The sequence below is a fragment of the Homalodisca vitripennis genome, chromosome 5 (genome assembly GCF_021130785.1).
Source record: "Homalodisca vitripennis isolate AUS2020 chromosome 5, UT_GWSS_2.1, whole genome shotgun sequence".
In the NCBI taxonomy this organism is placed as follows: domain Eukaryota; kingdom Metazoa; phylum Arthropoda; class Insecta; order Hemiptera; family Cicadellidae; genus Homalodisca; species Homalodisca vitripennis.
Window position 1 is genome coordinate 51,679,657 of NC_060211.1, and position 13,053 is coordinate 51,692,709.

The 13,053-nt window shown below is 37.6% G+C and overlaps 1 protein-coding gene across 7 annotated transcripts in view; it reads left to right on the forward strand.

Annotated features, from left to right (window-relative positions):
* Positions 1-3,195: 3,195 nt before the first annotated feature.
* LOC124362179 (SH3 and multiple ankyrin repeat domains protein 3) overlaps positions 3,196-13,053 on the forward strand; it is a 328,512-nt gene continuing 318,654 nt past the window's right edge. For all 7 annotated transcript variants that reach the window (XM_046816435.1, XM_046816437.1, XM_046816440.1 and 4 more), the window contains exon 1: positions 3,196-3,439. The gene's annotated coding sequence lies outside the window, so the exon portion shown is untranslated. The remainder of the gene's footprint in view (positions 3,440-13,053) is intronic.

Sequence of the window (13,053 nt, forward strand, 5' to 3'; positions counted from 1 at the left end):
CTTTTCGTGGAAACTCAACAAAACTTTTTACAAAAAATAACGGAAACTTCCTTGGCCTTATCCAGTTACTAGGAGAGTTTGATCCGGTTATGATGGAACATTTAAGATGCATTGAAGAGAGTGAATATCGAGTTCAAATGTTAAGTGTCAATATTCAAAATGAGTTGATAAACTGTCTGGCAAAGGAGGTGAAAAACAATATAATCGAGAAAATAAAGCTGTCACGGTACTTCTCAGTTATGTTGGATTGTACGCCAGACGTACAGTAAGTCATAAGGAACAAACATCTCTCACCATTCGCTATGTTCACGAAGAAGAGGAGATCGATGGTGAAATTGTTATTGAAGAAAGTTTTATAGGCTACACGATTACTGAGGAGTCAACAGGGGAAGCATTGACTCAATTGTTAACAGAAGATGTAGAGTTATGTGGTTTGAACATGAGTAACTGCCGCGGGCAAGGGTACGACAATGGCGCAAACATGGCAGGAGCTAAAAAAGGGGTCTAATCACGAATATCCTCAGAATATCCTTTAGCTGTATTTACACCCTGCGGATGCCACAGCCTCAACTTGGTTGTTGCAGATGGAGCCAGATCATCCGTCAAGTCTACTCTACTTTTTGGAATCCTTCAAAGGATTTACACTATTTTCGCATCATCTCCAAAACGTTGGTGCGTTGTCAGTGACCATGTTAAAGGTTTAACTTTGAAAAAGGTTTGTGAAACAAGATGGGAGGCTCGAATAAGTTCTGTATCTGCCGTTCGATACCAGTACAAAGACGTCCTTGACGCTCTTGTAGAACTGAGTGAAACTGTCAATGACCCTACAATCTCATCTGAAGCTAAGTCCCTCCAAGTTCACACGGAAGACTTTTCATTTCTGGTTTGCCTTATTGTTTGGCACGATGTTTTGTGCCTAACAATCAATAAAAGAAAGGTTGATCCAGTTTTCAAACCACAACTTGAAATGGGGGTTCTTATACGACCTTAAACAACTCCCTCACGCAGAAGGTTTGAAGTAACGTTGTGAAAATTTACAGAAAAACCTATCGTTTGTGCAAACCTCTGACATAAGCGGAAAAGAACTTTATCAGGAACTCCTTCATGTCAAAACTATTGTGAATGAAGTAAGCCTAGCTAAGGCAACCCCATTACAAGTTTTAAAAGTGATTAAGAAGACAGACAGAAAGGACCTATACACAAACTTATGGATTGCACTTCGAATCCTTCTAACTATTCCCATATCTGTTGTCAGTTGTGAAAGAAGCTTTAGTAAGCTTAAATTAATAAAAACCTACTTGCGTTCTTCAATGTCTCAGGAGAGACTGTCATCCCTTGCCATGCTGTCTATTGAAAATGAAGAATGTAAAAGGCTGAAGTTAGAAGACGTTATCAAGAAGTTTGCTAGTGCAAAGGCCAGGAAGATTTCTTTTAAAAAATAAAACTATCTCTGTCAAAGGTAAATTTATAATAGTTATGAAATTAAGATTGAAATAGTTATGCATTGCGTTTATATCTGTTACTACTATTAATAGCCCTAAAGTTCCACAACAGTATTGTATGCCAAAGAGTCAAAGTAATAATTTCTTTATGTCTATTCAATATTCTATTATCTATTCTAAAACATGTTTAAATGTACATATATAATATATTTGGTATTTTGTTACACACAGAAAACTGGAGTATTTATTTACATATAACAATTTCCAAAAATTCCTTATCACTTGGTATGGCTGTACTGACGAAATGTAATTTTTATGTGGGGGCCCCCAAGGCATGATTTGCCCCGGGCGCATTAAATACTGGGGACGGCCCTGCTCTCAGACACCGTAGCTCCAACAGGCCAGAGATTCCAGAATCTTGCAGCTTTCGGACAAGAGCTCCAATAAGTCAAAGATTCCCCAGTCCGGATGCTCTCAGACACCGGAGCTCCAACAGGCCAGAGATTCCAGAACCTTGCAGCTTTGAGACGAGAGCTCCAATAAGTCAAAGATTCCCCAGTCCGGATGCTCTCAGACACCGGAGCTCGAACAGGCCAGAGATTCCATAACCTTGGCACATTCAGACAAGAGCTCCAATAAGTCAAATATATAACACAGTCCGGATGCTCTCAGACATCGGAGCTTTAACAGGCCAGGGATTCCAGAACCTTGCAGCTTTCAGACGAGAGCTCCGACAAGTCAAAGATCCCCCAGTCCGGATGCTCTCAGACACCGGAGCTCCAACAGGCCAAAGGGTCCCACAATCCTGGATATTTCAGACATTTCAGACTGGAGCACATTGGGCTCCAATTTGCTAGACATTTCCAAAGTCTGAGAGTTCTCAGACACCGGGACCTCTAATAGGCTAGATATTCTCAAAGGTCGAGATATCATCAATAAATACAAATATAAGGGAGAAATTAGAGTGATGAGTGTAATATGCAGATGAGGTTGGTATAGAATTATTACTAACTAGTACTGACGAATTATTAGAACAACTGGTAACAACTGGAGTCTCAGTTTTAAGTAGAGAACGAACCACAGAAATTTCGGTCATGGTTTTGTTGGTAGACCATATTCCATCATCCCTAGTTGACCTTAGCATCTTCAAGACTTAAGCATCTTCGTTCAATAGGTTGATGCGGGCGTTAAAGGACACAAAACATAAGAAACCAATACACTCCACTATCGACTGCATCAAGATTTTGATATTAGAAGTACTCAGTTAATTTACAAATTTATTTCTTCTGAAATTGATTCGTTGCCATCATGGTTACCCGTAATGCCATGTACAAATGTTCGCTAACATTCTGCCTAATCGCACGGAGTAATATGTACGATCATAAAAACTCGATGCTTTTTAATAAATGTTGTAAAAATGAAAATTCATGCAAAATTTCAGGTCGATAAGTCAGTTCGTTATCGAGATATCACGAATATAGACAGACAGACAGACAGACAGATTGACATTTTTCCAGTCCGTTGAATGATAGTCTTTGATGATGCGCAGCTAATCAGAACTATACATTTTTAATTTCAATGATCCAAAGTTAGCATTGCTTTGACTTAAATTTATTTAAAAAGCTTAAAAATTCGACGGTATGCTGTGATCCAAAGTAAGGGAATTTTCGTGCCGTTCGGGTAATTCTGTTGTTGCCGGTGTGTCAAGTGGCGGCAGCACTGCGAGCCAGAGCGGGAGCGAGAGAGAGCGCTCAAGTAGTTGTCAGTCGGACGTAGTCGTGTAGGGGTGGATTGTGGCTCGGTCGTCAAATATGAATTGTTTTCAATTATAAGTGAAAAGTGTTAATTCTACAGTTTCACGATACCCAGAAACCTTGCAAAGGTCCATTAAAATTGTTTCAATTCTTGTTTTCGATCCGCAGTGCATTAAGTGAGGTGTATGAGTGCTTTGGATTTTGTTTTGGTGCTCCCTACTGTTGGATTCATCAATAACTAAGGTATGACACTTATTTCATCCACTAGTGGTGTTGTTGGTTGTTTACTGTTGTTGGTGGTTACATGCATGTTGTGTTCAGGCAGTTTTGCTCGACAGCTGGGCTGCTGCTGCAACGGATCTCATATTGATTCGCTTCGGAACCTATCCGCACCGCCCAAGAGGTTATGCTTTATGCCTGGACTTCTTGGTCAATTTAACACTAAACGTGTGTATTTTCAATGACATTTATAATTTAAATACACCATTTTTCAATATTATTTGCGAAATTGTTCAAAACATTAATGTTTTGTCTAAATCCCTATAGAATTTGAGATTTGTCTTTTCGTTTTCAAGTTTATCTTATCAACAAACCGGACATAGATTTTTATATTGCGTTGTTTATAAGTAGGTTTCAGATAAAAAACTGTTAGAATTAAAAATTGTATTGGATGAATCCTTAAGTGTTTTCGTGGATTTGTCGGATAGTATTAACTTGTACCCATTGAAAGAAATACCAAATTATCTTTCTGTAACATTAATTTAATCTTACTAACATTCCAGTCACTATCAGTAAATAAACATGTTTGGTTTACAGTACTCTTAACCTAACAGTAAAGCTCCATAGGGCTACAAAAAAGTGTTTTAATAACATTAGTTATCCCGTTCTGCAAAACAATTGTTTTACTGTAATACTTGGAACATGTTTCAAAACAATGGTTTTACTGTAATACTTTAAATATGTTTAATTATTTTACTGTAATACTTGAGATATGTTTAAACTGCTGTATTCTACCAACCTGAGCAGTAATAACAGAGGAAGATTTTCAGTATTTATTTTGTACAACTAGGCCTTCAAATGAGATTTTTGTGCCATCTTTGTTAATTTTATGCTAATTAGGCCTACACATCTTTTTGTATGTATTGAAACATGCGCTTCTTAGCTAAATCATCTACTACAAGCAGTGAGGAAAGTCAGTAAAACAGAAGCTTGTACAGAAACACAATTAAACTTTATTTTCAAACTTGTATAACCTTTGTATAATTGTGACTACTCGTTTAATACACTCAATCTTCTTAGTTTGCTTTAATAAAATTTCTGTCACTTTATCTAATTGCATATCCCTGGTTTGGTTTGTTGTTTTTGTCCAATCGACTAATTCTGTATTTTTGGATGACATGCTATTATTTACATTCCGAAAATTTGCTTAAAGTAAAAATCAAATTCGTAAAAGGACAAAAATAATCTTCAAATTATAAAGCTGATCCAAGTTAAAAGGTATAACCCTTAACCTCCTTCAACAACAGATTTAATCAACTATGTATGATACCTTTAATGTAAATTCAAGATGTCTCCTAAAAGTCCCAAAAAAGATTATATTTCATTCACTTATAATAGTAATTGGCAGACTGTTACTTTTAAGCTTTTGGTAACAAATGAAAGATATGGACTTTGTTGAGTATTTTTATTCTATTTTAGGTATTTCAGTATATTTCCGGTTCTGTAAATATGCTAAAAAATGGATAGCGTGGAATTTGATTCTTAATTAAAATGGTGGTTGTTTTTGCGTAGAGCCTTCACTGTTGCTATGCCAGGATTCTGGTATTTTAGGCTTCAATTGAACTACATTATCCTGAAAATACTTGTGTAATTCCTCGTGATCGCAGTTGTGAGGGTTGACTAATGCTCTTCACTTGCGCTCAGCACAAGCTTTTCTTCATAGAGGTGAAATGGCCATCTTAAAGTATTCTCTTATACACTTAAAGACATGTCTGATTGTATAGGAAGACAATGTTAGAATGTGTGCGAAACTTATTTAATGAAAATCAATACTTTACCACACTTTTGGTCAACCCAGACCGATAGCGGTAGAAGTAATCTAGGAAAGGTCAGATAGTTTATGACATAACGAACATGTCTGTGTATTTAATATATTTTTTCTCTCTGTGCGAACATAAGATTCATAAGAAATGTCAGTAATACGCCTTATCACACAATATGATGTATCAATAGATGTATTTCTGTTTCATCAATCTGGAGTGAATGTAAGATTTTCTTTATTGAAGAACTGAGATGCGAGAAAAAATTTATAACGTCTTCAATGTTAGGTTCTTCAGACTGCGTGTCTGATCAAAAAATTGAGAAGCGGATCTAAATCGGTCAACCCGTTCGATCTGGATAAGCGGAACGAAAGCGATCCACGTATGGGTAACGGGTATGGGTCTGGGCAAGTTGTTTTATACCCCCCACCTCCCCCCACCCCTGAAAATAATCTGAGACTGAATTTGGTGCAAACCTAGCAAGCGACTGGCGCGCATTTGGCTTTTGTATTAATAAGTACGACATATTGATGAATTTATTTACAAGTAACCAAATATTCATTCTTAATTTTTTTTACTGTCTTTCGTTTATGGGTTAGATTCTGATAGTAGTTAACCGTTGGCGCTTGACTTTTACCTAATTGATTCGTTAATGTCTTAAAATGTTGTCGAGGAATATTTTGTGCCTGATAAATCAATGAATAATTATTACGCACTGTAGTGGTATCTGTATTTATGGAAATATTTCCGTTATGTATTATATTCGTTTAGATATTTTGTAATAATACGGTTATAATAATATTACAATTATAGTTCTTAAAAATTTATCATTATTTGTGATGACAGATAACCAGAACAAGATAAATTGACTTACATAAATCTTTTTTATTTGGTCACCAACTATCAGTTTACAAAATTCTTTTCTCAATTTAAAATTAATTCTGAAGTAATAAACCACTTAAAGTTAAATCGTTGAGGAGCGATAGTATTGTTTGCGTCAACCTTTGCACAGTGCTTGTGGATGTTGAAAACAATTGATTTTTGGCGAAATTAAGACAGTTTGGTTCGTAATATTTCTATTTCTGTCATATAATAATATAATTGTCTGTATTCTACATCATATATCAACGTTCCTTACATTTAAAAAACACCAATATTATTAAAAATATATAAATTATGTTTCTGATGAGTAACTAACATAATAACACTTAAAAGTTTTAACGCAATAATGTATTTGTGTTTGGTTTGTTACCAAAAATATGCATCTTTAAAAATTACTGATATCAGTTAAAATTTACTAATTTTTATACATTGTGCGGAAACGATAATATATATCGCGGCTGTAAAAAAAATTAGGAGCTAGCTTATGAAATTATTTCTCGAGGCATATAAACATTATTAAATTTTGCAGATTACTTCACTAGTCTCTGTCTTGTACTTTGTCAGGAATTGAAAAAGGGACTTGTGGTTCATATCGTTACGTCAGTGTATATAACAAATTTGTTTCACTGTAGTTTTTTTACGTTAGTCATGAATTAAGTTATTCTACGTATAAGTGCTTTTGGATTCATTATTGGGCTTTTCCGTTTCTAGACAGGTCTGAATTTTTATGACATACTTATTGTTTGTGATTGGTGATTGGTAGCCACTGAGTATAAGTAAAATCCGTACTTGAGCTCTTAGAAACCGTACCTACAATAGCACAGTAGTACATTGTAAATTCCAAAATAGGCGGGATCAACAACGTGAACCCTCTTTTCATACAAGTTATTCTACACATATGTTAAAAACCTATTTTTGGAAAACCCTCTGCTTTCTAGGCTTTCTTCGTCCTGTTCCTTTTGTTTGTAGAGTTGCCGTGTGTGTTCGCTTGGCTGCGTTACTGATCTTTCTATTGTCCAGCAGTAGGTTGATTGGCCGAAGCCTGCTTGTTAGTTACGTAGACTCTGCGTAATCCTAATATCCTTGTCTAGTCGTATCCTAGTCATGTTACCTTCAACTCAACGTATAACAGCGTACACTCCATATAGTGTACCTTGAAGAAGACATGCGATATTGAAACTGATCTTTCTATTGTCCAGCAGTAGGTTGATTGGCCGAAGCCTGCTTGTTAGTTACGTAGACTCTGCGTAATCCTAATATCCTTGTCTAGTCGTATCCTAGTCATGTTACCTTCAACTCAACGTATAACAGCGTACACTCCATATAGTGTACCTTGAAGAAGACATGCGATATTGAAACTGATCTTTCTATTGTCCAGCAGTAGGTTGATTGGCCGAAGCCTGCTTGTTAGTTACGTAGACTCTGCGTAATCCTAATATCCTTGTCTAGTCGTATCCTAGTCATGTTACCTTCAACTCAACGTATAACAGCGTACACTCCATATAGTGTACCTTGAAGAAGACATGCGATATTGAAACTGATCTTTCTATTGTTCAGCAGTAGGTTGATTGGCCGAAGACTGCTTGTTAGTTACGTAGACTCTGCGTAATCCTAATATCCTTGTCTAGTCGTATCCTAGTCATGTTACCTTCAACTCAACGTATAACAGCGTACACTCCATATAGTGTACCTTGAAGAAGACATGCGATATTGAAACTGATCTTTCTATTGTCCAGCAGTAGGTTGATTGGCCGAAGACTGCTTGTTAGTTACGTAGACTCTGCTTAATCCTAATATCCTTGTCTAGTCGTATCCTAGTCATGTTACCTTCAACTCAACGTATAACAGCGTACACTCCATATAGTGTACCTTGAAGAAGACATGCGATATTGAAACTGATCTTTCTATTGTTCAGCAGTAGGTTGATTGGCCGAAGACTGCTTGTTAGTTACGTAGACTCTGCGTAATCCTAATATCCTTGTCTAGTCGTATCCTAGTCATGTTACCTTCAACTCAACGTATAACAGCGTACACTCCATATAGTGTACCTTGAAGAAGACATGCGATATTGAAACTGATCTTTCTATTGTCCAGCAGTAGGTTGATTGGCCGAAGACTGCTTGTTAGTTACGTAGACTCTGCGTAATCCTAATATCCTTGTCTAGTCGTATCCTACTCATGTTACCTTCAACTCAACGTATAACAGCGTACACTCCATATAGTGTACCTTGATGAAGACATGCGATATTGAAACTGATCTTTCTTTTGTCCAGCAGTAGGCTGATTGGCCGAAGCCTGCTTGTTAGTTACGTAGACTCTGCTTAATCCTAATATCCTTGTCTAGTCGTATCCTAGTCATGTTACCTTCAACTCAACGTATAACAGCGTACACTCCATATAGTGTACCTTGAAGAAGACATGCGATATTGAAACTGATCTTTCATATGGGCTTTTAATTTATTATACTTCTATATTTCCACCAAAAATTAACTATCAGACTGGGAAACAACAAGATTCACTGTTTAAGCGATAGTATAATTTATTCTGTATCATAGAATGACCAAATAATTTTGTTGTATTTTCCCTAAAGCCGTGTTACATCTTCTACTCACATTAACATTAGTGTATTGCTTGTGAATATGATTCATTAGCAATATAAAGCTAAAATGTGTGGCTGACCGGCCTTTAGGTTATATTTGCTGTACACACATACACTGACAGGTAGCGAAAGCTACTAGGGCTTTGACCCTTGCCGACACAAGGCAAAAGCCCAGCGGCAGAAGCCTTGAAAGAAGTGGGGGGAAACCCCCCCACAGTCACAGAGACTTGACTTGACTGACACAAATTTGGAAACTTCCCACTGAGCTACAGATTATAACGATAAAACATACATAGGGTTTGAGCTCATTATTTTAGAACACATTTTACCCTTAAAGGTCTTCCGCAAGACGTATCAAGACAAACTGAACTAACTCATGATTTCAGTTAGCTATAATAAAGGAGTAAAACTTAAAAGCATTTAGGACTATGTAACATAATGGAGATAAGCTCATTGTGGTTTTGCGGCTATAAAAGTTAACGCCCCGCTAATAGGTCCTCCTGGGTACATCGGCCTATACGCAGTATGGTCTTATCTGCACCGATTTGCATGAATTTGTGGTTCAGTTTGTTTGCATAATTGTGGATTACAAAGCCACCGTATTGTTCCGTATTTGGCGGGAACATGTCACTGCATAATCAGCATCAGCAAGTTCAGCACGGCTTGGCCGCTCAGCATTTCGTAGCAGTTCTTCAGAACAGCGTCATCGCCATCCTCATCACGGATACAGCCAATTTAAAGCACAGTTATTATGAAACCCTGTTTTTATATTTGCCGTGTGCGTCATTGCGGCGGTTAGTATAGGCTATTTTACAGGTAACTGCTAACAGCCCAACACAGCATTTCTGAATCCAAAGCGGGGATTTGTGTGAATTCAAATTTTCGGTCACTCGACTGTTAATTTGTTTGTCATAATCAACACACAGTTCAAATTTCGTCAAATAAAATTGATGAAATTTGATAATAACACGAGGTAAATAGTAGATTACAACCTTGGGACAGTCTCATGGTGGTACAACGTACTTCTTGCACTCTAAGGAAGTCTACTGCCATTTTTATCAACGTGTTTCTTTTTTCTATTTTTTTAATATTTCTTCCATATTTAGGTATCTTTATTTTTTTTATGAACAAAAACTTATTATGGTGAAAGTGGCAGCCCACATTGTACCCAACGAACGAACTGGGTGTGTCCATTGGGTATTGACCCTGGTGTATTGTATTTTCTAAATTTCGAGTATAATTTTAGCAATTCTTGGCCTTTTGCGACGATTTTTAAGGGAACGCTTTCAAGTTAGTAGGCTACTGCCGAAAAACAGAAGCGTCTTTAAAATGCACAGCAAATAAAAATAAGTTTTTTAGAGGCATTTTTATGTCTACTGTAACCCGTTGAATGATAGAACTGTTATTGGCGTTCTTATGTCAGCATTTGAATTCGCAGCCCCACTCAAAACAATGAAATTATGTCGTTCATGAACAGCCTCCTGAACAGTTGCACACGTTCTGACACGTAGACTACATGCGAGGTGTGGTAATAGTTGGTTAAAGCAGTGTACGAACGGACATCGGACTTTAACATATGCATTAATAATAGCTTTACTATTCAGTGAAGTTTGAAGTCAGGTAATGGTTATGTTCCATCGTAAAACAAAACTATTGTTATGAAACAAAAAACCATACGGCACATGCTCAATGTGTGCAACTTTGTGTTTTCATCGCAATTAACTTCTAAACGAAAGAAAAGCAGAGATTACATTCAGATGACTGAGTTTATACATTATAGGAGTACCGTTCATGATTGACAGTTATTTACCAGTGAGGGTTTATGGGTATATTTGTCTAAAACTTTAGTGTACGCTTTGGCAACGCTTTCGTGTGTAATTTTTGAAGGATCCGGTGACGGGTATCTCCAGAGTTAGATATCTCGAAACTCGAGGTATCCAAAACTAGATTTTGAAGTAGTGCAAGGTACTAGTCTTTTACCTCATTTTCTAAATATTTGAAATTTTGATATTTCTTCACGAGGTTTTATATCTAACAGAACTGGCAATTTGATCCCTATTGTATTTTAATGCCATGTTTCAGAGGAGAATCCCGAATTGTAAAGAGGGGTACTCGGTATTGAATAATACTACGGCAATTATTAAAATTAGTAGAATTCGTTGTTAAATATTCGTTATCATTAACCTAAACTCTGTTTTGCATAGTAATTTGTTTCCTCCATCTTCACTGCGGTTTCAGAGTACGGCACACAGCAACGCGGTTATCCCCTGGCTTCTTCGTGTACCCAAATACATTACGTCACCGAGTACTGACTGTACATATGTCTATCTCGTAATACGAATTCGTGACTGGTCATCGGCTCAGAATCATCACATTTCGTGACCGCTGATGCCGTGATGCGATTGTGGAGGCAGTGGACGGAAGCCGCGCAGCGCACCCTCTCTGTCCGGGCAGTGGCACTGGCAGTACGTCTCTCGTCTCTCGCACATCGATCGCGCTTGACTGATAGCGTCTTGTGGAGGTGGAGGGTGAGTAGACGACACCCTGCTAGCACGTGTGTGTGCCTCTCTCTCCACCGGTAGTTGTATATTACCCGCCACGCCGCCGTGTTATTGTTTGTCCCCTGGGGAGAGATTACACGCGACTGGCGTTATTAGCCGGCAGCCAGAGCTCGGTTCGCGATTCTTGTCCCTTTATCATTGTTGTTGTGAAAAATTGATTCCGAATCAAAGTTTAGGGCTCCAAATCTCTTCGTACTCCCTACACCCTTCTGTCATTCTCTTCAGTCATCGCAGCTCGGGAATTGCCTTTTAGTTCGAGATTTGAAAAATCTTTGTTCGTGATAACGGTGCATTCTTTTCGTGTGGGTCTAATTCTTTGGGAATTTTCGTATTTCAAACGAAAAAACGATTGTTTGCTTTAGCCAAATTGGTTGCGTTTTCTTTTGTGAACACATTCCTGTTGTATTAGATTTTGTTAATTTTAATGGGGTGTTCTACTCTGGATGATGCTCTTGCAAGGTATGATGTCCGATGCTGAAACGTATTTTGTGGTAGCATGTTCATCTATTGTTAGTATCTTCCGATATTTCAGCGTATAGGTGTAACGTAAATTCCAGGAATTCAGTTTTACGTCCTAGCTTTACGTAAATCATTAGCCCTAAGGACAAATGGCTACCATTACACTAAGTTACTATTAGTCTGAATAAGATGATTATGAGTGTCATTCAGCGTATAGTTGTAACGTAAAGTCCTATAACAAACTATTGACGGGATCTAAACGATCCTCGAAAAACTTAGAGGATGATGTGTTTGTATTTGTTCCGGCTAGTGTGTTGAACAAACTAGAATATTTGGTGAATATCGTGTGCAGGCTCTTGAGACTCGACATTGAGTAGAGAAGTTCTATATTTTTCATGAAATATAAACAACAAACTTGTTAGACTTGGCTATTGTGGGAAGGGTTGATTCAATGCGAATAGGTTAAGCTTCAGTTCAATTTCCGCTTATTACAGAGTTTGAAATCGGATACTGGTACAGATTGACTCCTGGAATCTGGAGTCCTCGTTTGACCTGATGAGACAATGAGAACACCTGTTTATCTAGATTACACTGGATAGCTGCTGGATAATCAGACTGAGCTCCTTTGTAGCCTAGGAGTTTCCTGATGTCGAAACGATGAAAGGAGTTCGTTTTGAACAGCCTTTGTTACCGTCGCCGACTTTCTTGTATCTCTTGAGATAGACATACGTGGGACTCCACATTCCAGGAGTCAATCTGTGCCAGCATCAGATTCAGACGCTGCACTTAGCGGAAGGTGAATTGGCCTTAACGCAATTTTCAAAAACTTATTAAGTCCGCTGGAACTGTGAAAAATTTAAAAATTCAACACCCATAAAAAGTAATTTTCACTGTTAATTACACAGCTTAAAAACTCAATCAACTGTAAAATAGCATGGTATTGTTCATTGTGACGTAAACGATAACTTGTACCGACCCTTAGGTTGACAGAACCCTACCCGACGGTAACGATAACGATGATTGTGTTTACCAACAGTCCTGGATTGTCTCTAGTCTAGTTAGTGTAACGAGGGAAGCGGCACCTGTAATACATAGTGGTTAGCGATCCTTCTGATGCCGGAGCAGTTCGCAATTTGCATCCATTTGTGAACTTAGCGTCCCTTCTGTGTACTCAGACTAGTCTTTACACGACTCTTGGTTGTAGTTTCTGTCTCTACACTTATTAGGATTAAAAGGATCAGATTAGTAAATTTGTAGCCTGTTGTACTTTGATTCTACGATGATTATTAGTACTACTGTGTAAAACTATTAAGCCAA